We start from the raw sequence: 21,852 nt of genomic DNA, 5'->3' as shown, positions 1-21,852 counted from the left end.
TATGTTTTAATATAGAGTTTTACTCTTTGAATAGATGTGTTTTTAAAATTTCTTTTTTTTTAAATTTTATTTATTAAAAAAAATTTTTTTTAACATTTATTTATTTTTGAGAGACAGAGAGAGACAGCGTGAGCAGGGGAGGGGCAGAGAGAGAGAGTGAGACACAGAATCAGAAGCAGGCTCCAGGCTCCAAGCTGTCACAGAGCTGAGCACAGAGCCTGATGTGGGGCTTGAACCCATGAACCGTGAGATCATGACCTGAGCTGAAGTTGGAAGCTCAACCGACTGAGCCACCCAGGTGCTCCTACATTTTATTTATTTTTGAGAGAAAGAGAGAGACAGAGCACAAGTGGGAGAGAGGCAGAGAGAGAGAGGGAGACGCAGAATCCAAAGTAGGCTCCAGGCTCTGAGCTATCAGCACAGACCCCGATGTGGGGCTTAAACTCACAAACTGTGAAATCATGACCTGAGCTGAAGTCAGACGCTTAACCAACTGAGCCACTCAGGCATCCCTGAATAGATGTGTTTTGATACTATTTTGGTAACTTCTATAGTGCTGTCCACATAGTAGATTCTCAGTAAACACTTAAGAACTTCCCAGCTGAATAATCTGTAGAGTTATACTATTCATACTTCTAGTAGGCCTATGTGGCCTTATGCTTACTCAGTATACTATCACTGTTAGATTTTAACATATGTCAGGAAGAGATCAAAACTACTATATATAACATGGTCCTATATTTTCTTGTTCAAACATATCTGTGTGGCAACAACCATCGAAGTCTTTTGCAAACGTGACATAACAGCCACGAGAACAGTTTTGAGTGTGTGTTCAGCTTTCAAGAAGAACATAGTTTATTTCTATGTCTAATAAAATGACAGTGTCATCACTCAAAATGCAAAGCATCGATGAGGAGAATTTTCATTATTTAATTCTGACAGACAAGAAAATGTGGTTAGTGATTTATAATTAATGGGAATTGAGACAGTGTCTTGTCATCCCTGAGTTAGTATTAGTAGAGTAAGGGAGAGCAGGCACATGTTTCCTAAACGGGATCAGTTCTTTCATTTAATATTTGCATGCCTTTTTATGTACCAGGAACTACCCAAGTTGCTGGAGATGATGTTTCGGACAAGATAGAAAAGCGAGCCCCTGGTCCTCATGGAGCCCACATCCTTACAGGTGAGACAGTGGCTACCTGGGCTAGAGGAATCCATGATATCCTGCAATAAGGGACATTTAAGTGAGAACACAAATTTAAAATTTCAGAAAAAAAAAAAGATCTGATGACATTGTCAGAAATTCACAACGAGAGCATAAATCAAGAGCATTAAACTTTGTGTATATAAATGCTAAGGGATTCCTACATGCTGGGCACTTTGCTGAGTGTTTTATATTCATTAGCTCATTTACGCTTTACAACAGAGCTCTACAGTATGTCTGGTAATCTATACTTTGCAGATGAAAAAAGGCTGTGAGAGGCTGAGTAATTCACCCAAATAACAGCCAATAAGTGGAAGAGCCAGGACTGGAAGTGAATCCGTCTGTCCCCAGCTGTGGTCAGGAGCAGTATGCAGACAGGGAGGCATGTAAACAAGTAAATGCCTCCATCTCAGAATTAGTCTGTTGAGCTCAGAATCTGAAGAGGGCATGTATAAAACTAGAAGGGGTAAGAAATTAAGGACCAATATCTAGAAGAGGCATAGACTTTTAAAGGCATCCTGACCTGAAAATCCTCTAAGAAAGACTAATAAATAGAATAACCTGAAGTTTATGGCAAAGGTTAGAATGTTCAGGTACCACTAGAATGTCACTTCTCTAGAGAGTAGGCTTGATGAGGGCAGGGATTTAATCAGTGCTGTGTCCACCTAAAATGGGGCCAGGGTGCAGCAGGCATACAGAGTCAGCCGTGCAATCCAGCTTCAACACAGCCCCCAGAACCAGGAGTTCTTTCCTGATGGCCTGTGGACCAGATGGAGAAATGTGATTTGACAACTAAAATGACAGCGATTAGATTAATGCATTTATATAAAAATGGATGAAGTTCTCTAGATTTGTCCCATCGGGACCTCTTAGCCTTCCAATCGTCAATTTTTCACAAGTGTTTTCCATAAAGAAACACAGAAATTCGTGGCAGCTTCTTGCTTACCCTGGAATTTAGTGTATAGAACATAGCTTGAGATGAGAGGTAAAGGGCACTGTTAGGCTTTGTATATCCCTCCACTCTCCGGCTGCTTATAAAGAATCATTTGCAGGGGCGCCTGTGTGGCTCAGTCGGTTAAGCATCTGACTTCGGCTCAGGTCATGATCTCACGGTTTGTGACTTTGAGCCCCGCGTCGGGCTCTGTGCTGACAGCTCAGAGCCTGGAGCCTGCTTCGAATTCTGTGTATCCCTCTCTCTCTCTGGCCCTCCCCCGCTCACGCTCTGGCTCTCTCTGTCTCTCAAAAATAAATAAACGTTGGAAAAAAAATTTTTAAAAAAGAATCATTTGCTGCAATGGGATAAAAATATAGAAGGCATGCTTATAAAATATGTGGGTGACCCACTAGAGAGACAGATGAACCTGATATTATGTTGAATAAATGAGGAATCAAAACAATCATGATAGCCAAGCAGATTGGCTTGAAACCAACAAAGATTTTTGAAAATAGAAGATGGAGAAAATGTATTTTGATGGTATATTATTATGTAAAATATCTTTGGGATTTAGTTGACTATAAACTGCTTAAGAGCCTATTAATAGGGACTGGCTGTTTAATATATATGTATATATTTTAACTAAAAAAAGCAAAAGAGATAGATCAGTGTAGGTAATAGACTCATTATATTAGATGCCAGAAGGATCGCATTCTTGGGATTGTTTCCCTGTCAAGGTGTTCTGCTTGAGACGAACATTTACACACCAAAAGGACATAAACCCTAGCCTGTGTGGGAGTCTAGCTGTAGGTTAGGCCTTCGTCATATCTTGCCTGGATTATTCCAATTTTTTTTTAAGTTTATTTATTTATTTTGAGAGAGAGCAAGTAGGATAGGGGCAGAGAGGAAGGGGAGAGAGAGAATCCCAAGTAGGCTCTGTACTATCAGCACAGAGTCTGATTCAGGGTTTGAACTCATGAACTGTGAGATCATGACCTGAGCCTAAATCAAGAGTCAGATGCTTAACCGACTGAACCACCCAGGTGTCCCTAGATTATTCCAGTCTTATTCCCATTTCCCTGTCTAAAGTTTTGCTTTCTTCAATCCATTAAAAAAAAAAAAAAAGACTTCATTTTGTAGAACAGTTTTAGGTTCACAGCAAAACTGCACAGAAAATATAGAGTTCCCATATACTCCCTTCCCCCACACAAGTACACCCTCTCCCCCTATCGACATCCTCACTAGAGTGGCACATTTGTTACAAATGATGAAGCAATGCTGACACATTCTTTTCATACAAAGTTCGTAGTTTATGTTAGGGTTGCTCTTGGTGTTGTACATCCTATGGATTTTGACAAATGGATAATGACAGTGTATCCACCATTATAGTATCATACAGAAAGTTTGTCATACTAAAAATCCTCTGTGCTCCATCTATTCATCTCTCCTTCCTCCCAAGTCCTGGCAACCACTGATCTTTTTACCGTCTCCATAAGTTTGCCTTTTCCAGAGCCTTCCATTTTTCACACTGTGGCCAGAGTGTGATCTGAGATGATAACCCTCACTGTCTTCAGTGACTTGGCTCTTCGTTGTTTTCAAGGTCGAGTATAAACACTATGTTGATCTGGCAGTGAACTAGGTGCTCAGGTTCTTTCCTTCCGTGAAGATTGTTCTGTGTGTGTGTGTGTAGACTGATCAATAAATTGTGAAACGAACAGATAATAAGAGGAGTTCATGTAGCAGTAAGTGCCACAAAGATGATAAAACAGTAATGGGATAGAGAGAGTGTGCAACATGGGAGACATCTCTGAGGTGGCCAGAAATGGGCTGAAAGTGAATAATGGGGAGTTAGCCAGAAGAAGATCTTGGGGATGAGCCTTCTGGGCACAGGGAACAGCCAAGTGCAAAGGTTCTGGGGAGGTGTCAGTCTGGGCCAATATTCTGGAGAGTGATCTCTAAGAGGGATAGTTTGATGAGAATCTTGAATAGCATCTATGGACAAGGAAAAAGGGACCAGCATTTACTGAGGCTTTTATCTATGTAATTCATTTTAATTTTGAAGAGATTAGAAATTATCCCTTTTTACCAGATGAGAAGAAAAGAAGTTCCTAGAAGTTAAATAACTTGTCCAGGTTTTCCCAGCCAGCAGCGGTAGAAAGGAGTCTGAATTGTTATGTCTGATTTTAGATACACTTCCCACTTTAGGTAATTTTCTTGGTGAAAGAATTCAGGATGTTTATCTCTGCTGAAGAGCTTATCCATGAATGTCCTTTATTCATTTTTTATTTGCATAGTAGTTATCTCTTTCTATATGTGTGATATCATTCTGCTTAAGAAAGTAAACTATAAGGAGTCATGAACCATTTCAATCTTACATTCCCCACTGTACTTAGTCATGTTTAAATATAAACCCATCAGGATTGAGTTTCAGTGATAAATAAAGGAGTTAATGTGCCTTTCAGCAGAACCTCCCTTATGATAAGGGCACAGTGTAGGAGTTGAGAGATAATGGCTCATTATATGTAATCCTAGAGTTTATTATATTCCAGTTTTCCTTGTTGATGATGCCAAGGAATGTAGCAGTATATGTCAAACAGAACAGAGCACTTACATTTGAAAAAAGAGATTTCCATTTTCCTTAGGGAAAATGACCCCACTTACATTTTTTAAATGAAAAAAAAAAAAACAAAAAACATAGGATATACTGAGATATGGTGGTTCAACTGTAAGATATACAGACATGGTGGTCTGTCAGTTTATCCCAATATAAAAGCACACAAAAAAGGATGTGCTAAAGACTACCCCACCTCATAAACTTCTGATATTGCGATCACCGTGGCAAGGGAAGGATTAAAAATCAAAGTTGGGGGGCGCCTGGGTGGCTCAGTCGGTTGAGCAACCGACTTCGGCTCAGGTCATGATCTCACGGTCCATGAGTTCGAGCCCCGCGTCGGGCTCTGTGCTGACAGCTCAGAGCCTGAAGCCTGTTCGGATTCTGTGTCTCCCTCTCTCTCTGCCCCTCCCCTGTTCATGTTCTGTCTCTCTCTGTCTTAAAAATAAATAAACGTTAAAAAAATAATAATTAAAAAAAAATAAAAAATAAAAAAATCAAAGTTGGAATCTCCAACATTTCCCTTTCCTCAAGAAAATCCTCTATGGAGCTCCCTCATTTGGTAACAATAATTAATATTACTGTTGAGATCTGTGGCTCAAAAATATACTTGGCACTTGTATGAAAGCTCCAGGTTTCCATCTCTTTAAGTAAAGAATACAACATCTCTTTCTGGTGGGCAGGAATAATTTAGAATTGTTCTGTATTACGTTTCATTATGGATGATGAGTTTCTGCCTGAGCAGAAGTATCCTGGCTTCCTGTAGAAGTGTCAAGGTAGACTGGGCAGGGGAGGCCAGAAATTTTGACTGTGCATTGGGGAGGTGAGCTTTCTGCATTGAAAGTTTGGTGGCTAGCTTGCGGACTATGTTATGAGAACATATCATTAAAGGAGCCACAGTAAAAGTACTGTAGGAAAAAGAGCGGTAAAGATTTAAAAGGTAGCCGAGACAATAGGAAGACTACAAGGCAAAAGGGCAAGACAGGAAATAGCTCAGGCAGCATGGAGGTGTAGACGGGACAGGGAGGATAAAACATGTAAGCCAAGTGCAAGAAGCCGAGTCAAGGGGGTCAAATAGCTATGGAAACTGGTTAGAATCCCCATCGGGATCCTGAAAACAAAGCCAAGAGCAATGGACAGGGGAACTGGGAGAGAGGGAGGTGGGAGAGAGACTGAAGTCCTGTCAGCAGATAGGAAGTAATGGAAGCACAGGTCAGAGCGGCCTCCAGGATGGAATTGCAGAGCTGGCAACGGAGGATAAGAGCGCGGTGTGCGACCAATTTCAGATTTCTTGTCTCGGAACCTGTTTTGTTCTTGCAAGCAGATCTAGCAACAGAAGCAAACATTTCAATGTAACAATGTGGTTTCAAAGGGCAAGCCTCAAAAAACAAATGGAAGCTTGGCTGTATCAAAATAGGTCAGTTTAGCTCTAGCTTATGACCTACCTCGAATTTTTCTGTTTTTTTTTCCCCCTTGCCTTTAGCAAGGCCTTTTGCATTTTGTCACATGGTGTATTGTGAGGCTGCAAAGTGCACTGGAGAGCAGACTTTTGATTTGAGTGCTGTAGCTTTTGTTACTTAAAGTAAAGTACCAAGGCATTATTAGTTAGTCAGATTGATAGATCGACTGAGTGTTCCAAGAATTGGGAGAGGGGGTGAGGTGGGAAGTGGTTCGCGCTTCGGAGCTGATTGCTCTCAAATAGTTATTTCTTTTCTAGAGGGTTTTTTCCCCCCTCTGTGGTAATAACCACAAAACATGCAATCTGTTGGTATCTCATTTCATTACATTGCAGATTTTAAGTGCTCCTGTACTCTCATCTATAAATCACTTATGCTTTTGTATGACATTTACTGTTTCAAATTCAGCATAAGTTGCTGCCTGACAGTGTAATTGACAAGCCCACATTATCCTGGCAAATGACTGCAATAGATACTGGCGGGCTCCGCTCTGCCATTCCCATGCCCGCGTGTTGCCAATCGCTCAGCTGCTTTGACAGGGAGGTTCCACAAACAACGGCAGCAATCACCATTGTTCATATCCAGAAACAAACTTAGGGAGATTCTCCTGTTTGTTCTCGCATAGGCCAAATGCCAATCTGGTGAAAGTAACTTGGCATCTTATTTAACAAGGGGAAAATGATTGTGTGGGACAGATGGGATTTTATTTCAGCAAGACTGGGTTTCATGCTGTTTCGTGGAGCTTTGGATGCATATATTTTGTCGTGTCCAGATGCACCTTCCCTCTTGTTTTTCCACCTTTCCTTACACATGGCGTCACACCCAGAGGTGTGCCTTCCCTTCCAGAGCTGGATTCTGCATGGCCGTGATGGTTTGAGGGTCATTCATTGTACAGGAGGGGCTGGGGTAGAAGGGTAATAAATATTTTTTCTCCCAAAGAATGCAACCTTAGGTTTAGAGGATTTCCAAACATTCTCTTCTTTTCTGGCTATGGCAGGATAACAAAATGTTCTTTTAATAACCAGTGCTAGAGTTGCTCTTATGGAGATACTTGCTAAAAGAGAGAGAGAGATACTTGTTATGTCTGAGGATAATACCACCGAGACTACTTTAGAGGAGGAAGGGAAAATTTTAAGGTTTTGATCTGGAAAGTGTATAACAACAAAATGGTGAACAATGAAATGGCTCTGCCAGAAGAAGTAAGAGCAACTTGAGGAAGAAGAGGAGGTCAGAGGTGAGCAGGAGGGAGGTCACAATATGATGGGCTCTTCTCAGGAAGGAGCCCTGAGAGAAAAGTAGGTGGGAAAGCAGTCGAAATGCTCCAAGAATCGAATTTACTATTAGAGTTTTTTGGCAATGATGTGCTGTGGACTCTTCCCATTACTTGAAATTTATACTTAAAATCTGCTCCATATGCCACCTTCTGTTGGTGGCATTTGGGGGCGCGAACAGATCGGAGGTAATGTCCAACATGAGGTGATACAGTGTGCAAAAAGTGCTCCTGGTACTGTGTGGCAAGATGTTCCAAACATGGGATGAATTGAGACAATACAGAAAGTTTGAGCCGGATGTGACTGAGTGAGAAATAAGCATTTCCGTAGAGAGACGGTAGGGCCACGGGCTTTCCTGAAGCAGGAGAAACAGGTGTTCCAATTATTCCATTTGAACACATAGGCAAAGTTATCTTGGTTGACATCTCTGCTTTTCAACTTTACTCCTTGAGCCATTGTCATCTATTGTGGTTGAGTTCACATAACAACCCCAGTGCTATTTAATCTTTGTTATGGTTCAAACGCATGTGGGGGTAGAGGATACATGAGCACAGGGGTGGGGTTGCTGTTAGTAGGGAGGCCAGGTGAAGAGTAAATCTGGGTGTGCCTGGTAAACTGGGCTGGCAAAGTCTGTTTACCTGAAGGACTAAGCCGCCTCCCGGGGGGTCTGGCTTTCTCCTCATAAAAAAGACTTGGACAGGGGCTCCTGGGTGGCTCAGTCGGTTAAGCATTTGATTTCAGCTCAGGTCATAATCTCACGGCTCCTGGGTGTGAGCCGCGTGTTGGGCTCTGTGCTGACAGCTCAGAGCCTGGAGCCTCCTTTGGATTCTGTGTCTCCCTCTCTCTCTGCTCCTCCCCTGCTTATGCTCTCTTTCTCAAAAATAAATAAACATTAGAAAAAAAGAAAAAAGAAAAAAGAAAAGAGTGAGACAAAGTGAATCCAGCAACAGATCCTCAGAGCTGAGGCAAGAGGGGCATTTCAGTGTGTAGTCACATGCCCTGTTTCCCGGGAGCTCCTATCTAGTCTCCAGGAAGAGAGAGGCACTTATGAGTAAACACATACATTCTAAAAGGTATTAGGGATCGAGGCCAGCTGCTTGGGTAACTGGGAAAAGAATGTAGCATTCAAAGTCAGAGAAAGACATCCTACTGCCTTCACCTGAGAACCCCACACAGAGGCTCTGTGAGGCTTTCAGGGCATTTGTTTTCATGCACATAATGTTTTTGTATCCTTCTTCCTGTTTCTCCCTAACCAACCTGAGCACCTGTAAGATAGAGCTTAGAGATTGCATAAAGCTTTGCTAAATGCCAGAAGGCAAGGCATAACCTTTCCACACTGACCCTCCTGCCATAACAACAGTGAAGTTTTCTCTTTTCTCATCTATGTTCTTGGTAGTCCTACTGGTAGAACCTGGGCACGTGGCTGAAGAATTCAATGCTGTCTTTGAGGAACTTACTACCTATGCCTCCTGAAGTCCACAGGCCTCTCCCTTCTCTAAGACCCAGACATCGTTATTTTCCTGCTGTACCCACATCTACCACCGGATCTGCACTGAACCTTCTTTTGTGGGTCCTGCCTGACAGCAGGCTTCCCCATTTTAAGCCCTTTGTGGCTTAAGTTGAAGCTATTTATTTACTGTGTCACTGGGCCCTCTGGGTTCTGCTCACCTATCATACCTCCAATGAGTCTTTCTTCTGGTTCGGGGCTCTGGACAATGGATTTTACTCTCCTACGGAGAGCACACTTCTGTTGTCTCCTACTCTCCGCCACCCCCCCCGCCCCCCGCCTTTCCCATTCTCCCTCTAATGTCCTTTTTGTCTTGCTCTTGATCTTAACATGATTCTGGTAGATGAGTTCTATTTTAACCAAGAAGTATTTTGAGTCTTGGTTACCTATTCTGGACGGACTCCTTCTGTGTTTTGTCAAGCCTCATCTTGGAACTCTTAATAGAACTAAAATTAATGTTTAGTTCCCCCAAATCTTGATCTTCGTGTTCTTCTGCCTTCCAAAACAACTGGCCTGATGTTGCCATTTCTCGATGAGGAGACTGCAGTAAAAAGCTGGACCCCAGAGAATCCCACCTGCTTTGCTCAAGGACAATAATCCATTTAAGCTCAATACATGTTTGTTAACAAAGTAATTAAAATCAAGCTATGGAAAAATAATTAATGGCATAAAAATACTCATTATATATTGTTAGATTAAAATAAAGTAGCTTACAAAGGTAGATATAGAGTATATGCATAAATAGAAAACAAAGGTATACATATACAATACCAAGATTTTAACAGTGGCTCTCTGATTAAGAGAATCATGATCAATTTTTATTTTCTTCTTTTGGCTAATATATTGTTTAGAGTTCCCATATTGAAGTATTATTCTTATTAAAGGAAGAAAGCTTTTATATAAGCAGTAACATCCAAACATGCCTAAAACCCCACATTTACATTTTATCACATCTTGCTTTATGTTTCCTTTCTTAACTCACGGTCACTTCTTGGAGAAAGGCAGTTCTTGTGATGTCAAAATTCAGGCATACCACGTTAAAGGGGCATTGGCCATTTCCCAAATGACTTGTGGGGTAACCTGAACCAGTAGGGTTGGGGAAGTGAGATAAGGGGTTGATGTGATTTTAGAGGGTCAGAACCTAATCTAGGGAGTAGGAAACTGACCTAAAAGAGAGAGACATTTGCAGAAACCACCAGACTTATTTTTTTCTAAGGAAATGGCACTTATTTTAAGCACCTAACCCACATTGATTAAGTGTGCACTGAGTACTAGGAACTATTCGGGTGTCTGGTCCCTCCCTGTTGTTCTGAAACTTACATTTCAGCGGAATAGACAGAATGTGCAAGTACATAGTAATAAGTGCTATGAAGAAAATAGAAGGGATCTCTGAGCTAGGAAGTCAGGAAGAAACTCAGTGAGTGACATTTGAGAAGTGACACAAATGATGTGAAAGAATAAGGCATGTGAAGATCTCAGAGAAGATTGTTTCAGGAAGGAACACTGCAAGTGCAAAGGTCCTGAGTCATGAATTAGTTTCACCTGTTAGAGGGAAAGCAGAAAGGCTGGTCCATTGAGCAGGTGGCAGAATGGTAGGAGGTTAGAGAGGGAAGTAGGCAGGGACTGGCTCAGGAAATGCCTGATAGGTCTTGCCGAGTAGTTTGCTTTTTTTCCCCCTAAATGTGATGGGTAGCAATGGGATGGCTTTATGCAAAGGAGTGATAAACTGACTTACGTCTACAGAAAAAAGGTTAGTCTGACTGCTGTGATTACTATCCTATTTTCTAACTTGCCAAAACTTCCTAGACTTAGGGAAGGGAAGAGCCAAAGAAAGTCTCTATCATTCTGTGGAAACTCTACCTACCTGTACTCAGCTATGAGAAATTTAAATTTTTATCCACCCTGTCTAGGGGTTTTCTTACCCTGAGGTAAGGTGGTTCTACAAAGCTAGGCTCTGCCAGAGCAATTTCAGAAATGGAATCTCTCTCTCTCTCTCTTTTTTTATTAAAATTTTTTTTTAATGTTTATCTTTTTTATTTTTGAGACAGAGAAAGAGCATGAACAGGGGAGGGTCAGAGAGAGGGTGACACAGAATCTGAAGCAGGCTGCAGGACCTGAGCTGTCAGCACAGAGCTGGACACGGGGCTCGAACCCACAAACTGTGAGATCATGACCTGAGCCAAAGTCGGACGCTCAACCGACTGAGCCATCCAGGTGCCCCATCTCTCCCCCCGCCCCCCCCGAGTGGTATGTGACAGTCAGTGTGTAAAAGTACCTCTGAGGATGCTCTATGGATTTTTTCCCACCTGATCATAGTTTAAGACTCAGTATATAACAATATCATCGTAAGGGAAAAAAACAGATCTACTGGGAGGAAGTTATTATTGCAAAACTATACACTTGTGCCTGGGTGGTTCAGTCGGTTAAGCATCTGATTCCAGATTTCAGCTCAGGTCTTGATCTCAGGGTCATGAGTTCAAGCCCGTTGAACCAGGCTCCACACAGGCTGTGAAGCCTACTTGAAAAGAAAAAAGAAAGAAAAGAAAAGAAAAGAAAAAAGAAAAGAAAAGAAAAGAAAAGAAAAGAAAAGGAAAAGAAAAGAAGAAGAAAAGAACTATACCACAGAGTTGGGTAATAAAACAGTCTCTATTTTCATAAATTCATTAGTGAGTTTCAGGCTTCTCAGAAAGAAAGTACACAGATTTGAGGGGAACTAGATTCTAGGAAGTATACTGTTATTATCTCTATTTTATTATTTTTTTTAAGTTTATTTATGTCGAGAGAGACAGAGATAGTGTGAGTGGGAGAGGGGCAGAGAGAGGGGCAGGGGATAGAGAATTCCTAGCAGGTTCTGAACTGTCAGCATGGAGCTCAACTCGGAGTTCAGACTCAGGAAGCTGTGAGATCATGACCTGAGGCGATACCAAGAGTTGGATGCTCAACCCACTGAGCCACCCGGGCGCCCTTGCCTGAATTATTCAATTTGTTTTCCTTATGAATAAGATCAAGTATTCATAATTGAGCTATTAGCATCTTATATTAGCTAGTTACCTTAATAAACTAGTCTTGTGGTGAGCCTGAGTAGCTCAGTTGGTTGGGCATCTGACTGCAGCTCAGGTCATGATCTCACAGGGTTCAAGCCCCACGTCAGGCTCTGTGCTGACAGCTCAGAGCCTGGAGCCTGATTCAGATTCTGTGTCTCCCTCTCTCTCTCTGCCCCTCCCCCATTTGTGCTCTGTCTCTCAAGAATAAATTAACAAATTAAGAAAAATAAAAATAAAAATAAACTAGTCTTGTAATACCTTTACCCTGGTGTCTAATCCTTAGATATTAAGGAAAAAGGTTTAATATATATATAAATATTTATATATATAGAAAAGATGCTAGCTTAAGCAGGCTATGCTGCAATTTGGGGTTGCTCTTTTTGCATAAAGAATAAAATGAGTCTAGGGAATATTATTCCACTGCCCTTAGAGGTTTATTAAATACCAATTTAAAGATCTGTGATATCTTTAGGAAGTTAAATCTGGTTGTAAAACTTCCCACTCCCACTTTGCTGTGTGAGGTTTAGAACAAAAGCACTGACTCTTCTCATCCTTTATATATCAGGGTTTACTCATCTAGATCAGGATGGGCAAATAGATTTCATTTCATGTTCCAGCCCTTATCCACAGGTTGTGGTTGCTGCAAATGATATATTGCAGAGGACTCTGTGTCTTTGTCCCTGATCCATGGGAGAGAGTACAGGGCTATGTGAATAACATCCCCCAGCGGCTGAGGAGTCAAGTGGGAGGTGTGGTGCTATGCATTTGCTAGCCCTGACTTAGATCTTACTGAAAATGTGTGTTCTCAGGTTGTGTGCAACTGTAGGTAGATTGTTATTAGGACCATTGCTTGCATTTTAGAAACTAGCCATGGCAATGTGGTGTAGTCCGAGAAACATTGCAGTGACAAATTGAAAACCTTTATTCCAATGTTGAACTAAAGCAGTGATTATAGGCATTCTTTGTCCTGATTTAAAAAAAAAATTTTTTTTTTTTTACATCTGCTGTGGGCTTTTTAAGGTGCTGTGGTAGGCAGAATAATGTCCAATCCTGCCCTCCTCCCCTCCTTCCTCCAAGATGTCTACATCCTAATTCCTGGAACCTGTGAATATGTTAGGTTACATGGGAAGGGAAATTAAGTTTGATAGTCAGATGACCTTGAGATGAGGAAATTATCCTGGATTATCTGGATAGGCTCACTAAAATCACAGGATCCTTGTAAGAAGAAGAGGGAGGCAGAGGAGACAACAAGAAAGAAGGCAGCATAAGAAAGACTCCTAGGCTCTGTTGCTGGATTTGAAAATGGAGGAAGAGGCCAGGAGCAAGGAATGTGGATGGCCTCAAAAAGCTGAAAAAGGCAAGGAAAGAAAGTCTCCCCTAGAGCATCCAGAAGGAACAGATCTGCTGACATCTTGAATCTAACCCAGTGAGACCCATAGCAGACTTCCAACTGTAAGGTAATAAATTTCTGTTGTTCATGCCACTAGATTTGTGGTAATTTGTTACAGTAGCAAAAGGAAATGGACACAGGCACCCTTTTACAGGTTAAGGAAGCTACTTTCAAGTCTTAGTTCATTAATTTAAAAACTGGGTTGGTAGTGACTTTTGTCAGGTGTATTTTATTCTTCATGTATTTTGTGCCTTCTAATCGAATGTGAAAGGCAGACCCTGGTGCTATCAGCTAGGTCTTTGTGTTTCCTTGGGCTGCTCAAGAATTCCCAGCTTGACCTTGGTGTTCTTTGGGTCTGTTGCAAAATTTCACAGAATATCAAAATTAGACGGAGTCAGTCTGTGACCATGATGGATCAAGGCAAGAACGAGCCCACCCACAACGATGTCTGAATAAAAAACATGAATATGGTCCATACCACAAGAAAAGTCACGTCCTGGCTGAGTGAGTGACCACAGGTTTTGCTTTTCCCTCTCTCTTTCTTTTCTTCTTCTCTCTCTTTTTAATACCAGTTGCATCATTAGCCTCAGTATAGTCTTTCCTCATACTAGATAAAATTTAAGGTATCCATTCATAGAAATACCCCTGCTTACTGACCCCATCCAATCTAAAACAAAGCACGGCTTCCGTAAATTCTCCTCAAAATCACGTAACATAAACCTAAATCCTGTTAGTTCTTTCTAATATCTTCTTACTGAGATGCCCATCAATTTCCCATTGGTTGTTTTATTTATTGCTGCAATGAGTAATAAACCCAATCTGTCCAATTAGATGTGTGTTCCTGGTAGTCTTTAGCTGGAGGGCATTGACAAAGGTTAGGTTTTGTATTTCATAGGTATACTGTCGTTGTTTTAAAAATTAGGAGGAAGAGTTATGATGGCAGAGAAGTAGGGGGACCAGGATTTCCCTCAACCCACAACACGGCAGTATTGAGGTCAGAACACCTGAACACCTACAAAGTCAGTCTGCAGAGTGACAGAAAAATGTCCACAGGTGGAGGGAGACAGCTTGGAGGGACTGAGGTGCGTGTATGCAAATTGGGGGAGACCAAACAGTGTGGGCACGGAGGGGAGGGAACCCCTTCTGCCAGAGAAAAAAGGGAGAGAAAGAGAAGCTGTGGGTCGCAGTATTGTTAGTACAAGAGAAAAACCTCTCCGGACCCTGGACAGGGGAATGAGAAGTACAGAGTGTGCCAGTTTCTACTTTGTGAACGGCCTTAGGAGCTGAAGGCTGGAGTTCTCAAAACTGCGGGACTTTCTCCTGATCGAGGCCTCTGCCCGGCCTGGGGAGGTGGGGAGCCAGCCCTGGGGCTTAGTAGCCATCTCAGGGGTGCACTGTGAGCAAACGGTCTCCTGCCTTCAGTACTGTGGGAAGAGGGTATATTGCCCCCAACAAGGACGAAAGAGCCTGCAGGCCGCACCAGCCAATGGGCAGGGCAGAGTGGCACTACCCCGGAACCTGGTCCATGTGGTGTGGGATCCTTTAAGACATCAGGTTCTCAATCCTCACTGAGGGCCCAGGAGGCGCAGGGGACGGTGCCGCAGGACAAGCCACCTGCCGGTGCCACTCTGTGAGGGCTGCCTCGAGAGTGTGGTGTGAGACGCGTGGTCCGGGGAGGAGAGATTGGGGTGTGGCCGTCTTTCTCCCCATCACCAACAGGGTGTGGCTTCAGGGAAGGGACAGCGGCGCCCAGAGGAGGTGGGACCCGCTTACACCATCCCTGCCTCTCCGTGCCTGGTTACTGCTTATCTCCTGGATTGGGACTGACACTGATCTAACGGGACAGCTTCTCTTCCAGACGTGTGCAGCCACTGGTCCCAGGCACCAACAGATGACTGTCCACAGGTTTAGTATGTTAGTCTCTGTTTAATAATTTTATTTTTATTATTATTATTTTCGCTTTTCTTTCCTTCTCCCTTCTTTTTCTTTCTACCCTCCTCTTTTTTTCCCTTCCCTTTGGAATGAGGCTCATAGTTTTTGATTTGATTTGATTTTTAGTCAATTATAAATATATATAATATATATTTATATAAATTTATATAATTTATATATATTTTATATATATTTACATCTTTCTTTCTTTCTTTCTTTCTTTCTTTCTTTCTTTCTTTCTTTCTTTCTCTGCTCTGGTTGTTTGTTTAATCAGGCATTTTTACTCTATTCTTTTGATACCTTTTCTGTATCCCCTTCTTTATTTTCCTCTCTCTCTCTGGATTAAGCCCTTATACTTTCTTTGATTCTCTGCCTGGTCTTTTTTTTTTTTTTTCACCTCTTTCATTTTCTTCTTTGTATGAGATAAGGCCCCCCCTCCTTTTCCTTTTTTCCAGGGTTACTTTAATGAACAAATCAAAGCACACCTGCTGGACGGTCCAAACAGTCCACCACTACAAGTAGTGGGATAGCACAGCCAAATACGCAACAACAGAGGGCATGCAACACACTCCAAAAACCCCTCCTGAAGGGCCAGGCCCTGGACAGTGTGTGACCGCTTTTTAATATAGTAGTGCTCACAGGTGCAGGACACATAACAAGTTATTAAAGCACGTAAAAGGGGCGCCTGGGTGGCTCAGTCAGTTAAGCATCTGACTTCAGCTCAGGTCATGATCTCATGGATCATGAGTTCCATCCCCACATCGGGCTCTGTGATGACAGTGAGGAGGCTGGAGCCTGCTTCGGATTCTGTGTCTCTCCTTCTCTCTGCCCCTCCCCCCCTCTGCTCACACTCTGATCTCTCTTTCTCAAAAAATAAATAAACAATGAAAGAAACATCAACAACAACATGTAAAAGGCAGAAACCTAGTCAAAATGATGAAATGGAAGAATTCTCCTCAAAAGAAATTCCAGGAAGAAATGACAGCCAGAGAATTGCTCAAAACAGATATAAACAATATATCTGAACAAGAATTTAGTTTTTTTAAATGTTTATTTACTTTTGAGAGAGAGAGAGCAGAGAGAGAGACAGAGGGAGACACAGAATCTGAAACAGGCTCCAGGCTCTAAGCTGTCAGCACAAGGCCCAATGTGGAACTCAAGCTCATGAACTGTGAGATCATGACCTGAGCCAAAGTCAGGTACTTAACCAACTGAGCCAGCGAGGCGCCCCTGCACAAGATTTTAGAATAACACCCATATCTAATAACTGGGCCTGAAAAAAGCATAGAAGACAGCAGAGAATCTATTGCTGCCCAGATAAAAGACCTAAGAAATAGTCATAATGAATGAAGAAATGTTGTAAATGAGACACAAAATAACTAGATTCAGTGAGAGCAAGGATTGGAGAAGCAGAGGAGAGAATAGGTGAAACAGAAGATAAAATTATGGAAAATGGTGAAGCTGAGAAAAAGAGGGAAACACAATTACTAGACCATGAATGGAGAATTAGGACACCTAAGTGATTCAATGAAATGAAGTAATATCCATATCATAGGAGTTCCAGAAGAAGAAGAGAGAAAGGGGAAGAAGGTTTATTTGAACAGATTATAGCTGAGAACTTCCCCAATCTGAGAAGGAAACAGCCATCCAAGTCCACGAGGCACAGAGAACTCTCTTCAAAACCCACAAAAACAGGCCAACACCATGACATACTGTAGTGAAACTGGCAAAATACAAAGAAATACAACATTAGAAATGAAAGGAAAGCTTCCAGACTCATTCTCTGGAGCCAGCATTACATTGATTCCCAAACCAGACAAAGACCCCACTAAAAACGAGAATTATAGGCCAATATCCCTGATGAACATGGATGCAAAAATTCTCAACAAGATCCTAGCAAATCGAATTCAGCAGTATATTAAAAGAATTATTCACCATGATCAAGTGGGATTCATTCCTGGGCTGCAGGCCTAGTTCAATATTTGCAAATCAATCAGCGTGATACATCACATTAATAGAAGAAAGGATAAGAAACATATGATCCTGTCAATAGAAGCAGAAAAAGCATTTGACAAAATGCAACTTCCTTTCTTAATAAAAACCCTCAGGAAAGTCAGTATAGAACGAACATACCTAACATCATAAAAGCCATATATGAAAGGCCCACAGCTAATATCAGCCTCAATGGGGAAAATATGAGAGCTTTCCCCCTGAGATCAGGAACACGACAGGGATGTCCACTTTCATCACTGTTGTTTAACATAGGGTTTGAAGTGCTAGCCTCAGGAATCAGACAACAAATTGAAACAAAAGGCATCCAAATTGGCAAGGAAGAAGTCAAACTTTCACTTTTCACAGATGACATGATACTCTACGTGGAAAACCTGAAAGATGCCACCAAAAAACTGCTAGAACTGATACATGAATTCAGCCAAGTCACAGGATATAGAATCAATGTACAGAAATCAGTTGCATTTCTATACACCAATAATGAAGCAATAGAAAGAGATATTAAGGGATCAATCCCATTTACAATTGCACCAACAATCATAAGATACCTAGGAATAAACCTAATGAAAGAGGTAAAAGATCTGTATGCTGAAAACTATACGAAGCTTATGAAAGAAATTGAAGAAGACACAAAGAAATGGAAAAACATTCCATGCTCATGGATAGGAAGAACAAATATTGTTAAAATGTTGATACTACCCAAAGCAATCTATATATTCAATGTGATCCCTATTAAAATAACACCAGCTTTCTTCACAGAACAAACAATTCTAAAATTTGTATGGAACCAAAAAGACCCCAACTAGCCAAAGTAACATTGAAAAAGAAAACCAAAACTGGAGGTATCACAATCCCAATCTTTAGCCTGTATTACAGAGCTGTAATTAAGACTGCATGGTATTGGCACAAAAATGGGCATTTGACCACTGGAATAGAGTAGAGACACCAGAAATGGACCCACAAATATATGGCCAATTAATATTCAACAAAGCAGGAAAGAATATCCAATGGAAAAAAGACAGTCTCTTTAGCAAGCAATGCTGGGATAACTGGACATTGACACGTGGAAGAATGAAACTAGACCACTTTCTTACACCATACACAAAAATAATCTCAAAATGGATGAATGTGTGACAGGAAACCATCAAAATCCTAGAGGAGAAAACAGGCAACAACCTCTTTGAACTCTGCTACAGCAACTTCTTAATTGACATGTCTCTGAAGGCAAGGAAAATAAAAGCAAAAATGAACTATTGGGACCTCATCAAGATAAAAAGCTTCTGCACAGCAAAGGAAACAATCAACAAAATGAAAAGGCAACCAATGGAATGGGAGAAGATATTTGCAAATGACATATTGGATAAAGGGCTAGTATCAAAAATCTATAAAGAACTTACCAAACTCAACACCTGAAAAAAAATAATCTAGTGAAGAAATGGGCAGAAGACATGAACAGACATTTTTGCAAAGAAGACATCCAGATGGCAAATAGACACACGAAAAGATGCTCAACATTGCTCATCATCAGGGAAATACAAATCAAAACCACAATGAGATATCACCTCACACCAGTCAGAGTGCCTAAAATTAACAACTCGGGAAACAACACTGTTGGCAAGGATGTGGAGAAAGGTGAACTCTCTTGCACTGTTGGTGGGAATGCAAACTGGTGCAGCCACTCCGGAAAACAGTGTGGAGGTTCTTCAAATACTTAACAGAATTAACCTATGACCCAGCAATAGCACTACTAGGAATTTATCCAAAGTTTACAGTAGTCCTGATTCATAGGGGCACAAGCACCCCAATGTTTATAACAGCACTATCAACAATAGCCCACTTATGGAAAGAGCCCAAATATCTATCAACTGATAAATAGATAAAGAAGATGTGGTATACACACACACACACACACACACACACACACACACACACACACACACACTGGAATACTACATGGTGATGAAAAAGAATGAAATCTTGCCATTTGCAACAACAATGTGGATGGAACTGGAGTGTATTATGCTAAGTGAAATGTGTCAGTCAGAGACGGACAGATATCAAATGATTTCACTCACATGTGGAGTTTGAGAAACTTAACAGATGACCATAGGGGAAGGGAAGGAAAACTAAGATAAAAAGAGAGAGGGAGGCAAACCATAAGAGACTCTTAAATATAGAGAACAAACTGAGGGTTGATGGGGGTGGGGAGCTTGGGAGATGGGGAAAATGGGTGATAGTCATTGAGGAGGGCACTTGTTGAGATGAGCAGTGGGTGTTTATGTAAGTGATGAATCATGGGAATCCACCCCTGAAGCCAAGACTACTCTGCATGTTAGCTAACGTGACAATTAAAAAAAAAAAGTTAAACATAGAGTCACCATAGGACCCAGAATTTCCATAGCTAAATATATATCCAAGAGAATTGAAAACACACTTCCATACAAAAATTTGTGCACTAATTACTATTTTTTAAAAATTTTTTTAACGTTTATTCATTTTTGAGAGATAGAGAGAGACAGAGTGTGAGTGGGGGAGTGGCAGAGAGAGAGGGAGACACAGAATCTGAAGCAGGATCCAGGCTCTGAGCTGTCAGCACAGAGCTGGATATGGGGCTTGAACCCATGAACTGTGAGATCATGACCTGAACTGAAGTGGAATGCTCAGTTAACTGAGCCACCCGGGCACCCCGCTAATTAATATTAATACATATAATAGCCTTAAAGTGAAAACGACACAAATGTCCACCAACTGATAACTGGGTAAGCAAAATGTGATATATCCATACAATGGAATATTATTTAACCATAAAAAGGAATAAGGTACTGATACCTGCCACAAGGTGGAAGAACCTAGAAAACATTATGCTCAGTGAAAGAAGCCAGACACAGAAGGCTACATATTGTGTAATTCTATTTATATGAAATGTCCATAACAGGTAAATCCATAGAGACAGAAAGCAGATTAGTCATTGCCAGGGGCTGAGTAGTACAGTGGGAAGAATGGAAGTGACTGCTAACGAGCACAGGGTTTATTTTAGGGGTGATGAAAGTGTCCTGGAATTAGTGGTGATGGTTGAACAGCTTTGTGCATATGCTAAAGGACCTAACAACCATTGAATTACACTTTAAGTGGGTGAATTGTTTTGTATGTGAGTTATATCTTAATAACATTACTAAGATCATGAAAAAAAAGTTAAGATGAATTTTGCATACCATAAAATTTGCCCTTAAAAATTAGTGTGAATTAGTATATTCACAATGTTGTGCAACCATTACCACTATCTAAATCTCGAGCATTTCCATCATCCCCAAAGGAAACTTCATATTCATTAGAAGTCACACCTCAGCTAGCACCTGAGTGACTCAGTCAGTTAAGCGTCCAACTCTTGGTTTCTGCTCACGATCTCACTGTTTCATGGTTTCAAGCCCCGCATTGGGCTCTGCACTGTTAGAGGAGAGCCTACTTGGGACTCTCTCTCTCCTTCTCTCTCTGCCCCTCCCCCACTCTCACTGTCTCTGTCTCTCTCAAAATAAACTTAAAAAAAATGCTGTTCACTTACTCATAAAAAAAAAAAAGTCACACCCTAGTCCCTCTCCACTCCAACCCTTGGCAACCACTGATCTATTTTCTGACTGTATGGATTTGCATGCATTGGATATTTCATATGAATGGAATGATAGGATATGTAGCTTTTTGTGTCTGGCTTCTTTCACTCAGCCTAATATTTCAAGGTTCATCCATGCTGTAGCATGAATCAGTACCTCACTTTTCATGAGTGCATAATATTCCATTGTATAGATTTTATTTGTTCACTCATCAGTTGATGAACATTTGGCTTGTTTCCTCACTGTTTGCTATTATGAAGAATGCAGCTCTGAACATTTTATACAGGTTCTTGTATGTACTGATGTTTTTGGTTCTCTTGGGTATATACCTAGAGTGGAATTGCTAGGTCATATGGTAACTCTATCTTAATCATTTGAGGAACTGCTAAACCATTTTCCAAAGTAGTTGTATCATTTTCTGTTCTCACTGACAATGTATGAAGTTTTTATTTTTCCATGTTATTACCAACACTTTTTAAAATAATTAAAAAAAAATTTTGTTAACGTTTATTTTTGAGACAGAGAGAGACAGAGATGAACAGGGGAGGGGCAGAGAGAGAGGGAGACATAGAATCTGACACAAGCTCCAGGCTCTGAGCTGTCAGCACAGAGCCCGACACGGGGCTGGAACTCACGGACTGTGAGATCATGACCTGAGCCGAAGTCGGACGCTTAACCGACCAAGCCACCCAGGCGCCCCTTAAATAATTTTTTTTAATGTTTATTTATTTTTGAGAGAGAAAAACATACAGAGTATGGGCAGGGGAGGGTCAGAGAGAGGGAGACAGAATTTGAAGCAGGCTCCAGGCTCTGAGCTGTCAGGACAGAGCCCCACGCAGGGCTTGAGTTCACTAACTGCAAGATCGTGACCTAAGCTGATGTTGGAT

At 41.3% G+C, this 21,852-nt stretch overlaps 1 long non-coding RNA gene across 1 annotated transcript in view; it reads left to right on the top strand.

Annotated features, from left to right (window-relative positions):
* The first annotated feature begins 451 nt into the window (after window positions 1-451).
* LOC122235953 overlaps window positions 452-21,852 on the top strand; it is a 38,095-nt gene continuing 16,694 nt past the window's right edge. Inside the window, exons 1-4 of the long non-coding RNA XR_006214113.1 lie at window positions 452-1,183; window positions 13,793-13,922; window positions 14,341-14,500; window positions 15,265-15,328. This is a non-coding gene — a long non-coding RNA (uncharacterized LOC122235953). The remainder of the gene's footprint in view (window positions 1,184-13,792; window positions 13,923-14,340; window positions 14,501-15,264; window positions 15,329-21,852) is intronic.

This window comes from Panthera tigris, chromosome F3 (genome assembly GCF_018350195.1).
Source record: "Panthera tigris isolate Pti1 chromosome F3, P.tigris_Pti1_mat1.1, whole genome shotgun sequence".
NCBI lineage: Eukaryota > Metazoa > Chordata > Mammalia > Carnivora > Felidae > Panthera > Panthera tigris.
Note: the sequence above shows the minus strand (reverse complement) of the source record. Positions and strands in the feature narration are given on the sequence as shown.